Consider the following 256-nt stretch of genomic DNA (forward strand, 5'->3'; position numbering starts at 1 on the left):
CCAAGTCATCTTTGGCAAATCAAGTGATCTGAAACTAGCAAGCGACCTCTACCAATCTCTGGAAACAACGCTCAGCTGGTAGGTAGTGTAAGTAACTCCATGAGATGTGAGCGATCCAAGGTTATACAACTTCTCTCAGAAATTAATCAAGAATTTATAGGCATCCTCACCCGCAACACTATTAAATTTAGGTAGTTTAAAGCGAGTAAATCTCTCAAACTTCTACTGATCCTTAAAAGATATAGAAGGACCCGAA

This window comes from Capsicum annuum, chromosome 11, assembly GCF_002878395.1.
Source record: "Capsicum annuum cultivar UCD-10X-F1 chromosome 11, UCD10Xv1.1, whole genome shotgun sequence".
Lineage (NCBI taxonomy): Eukaryota > Viridiplantae > Streptophyta > Magnoliopsida > Solanales > Solanaceae > Capsicum > Capsicum annuum.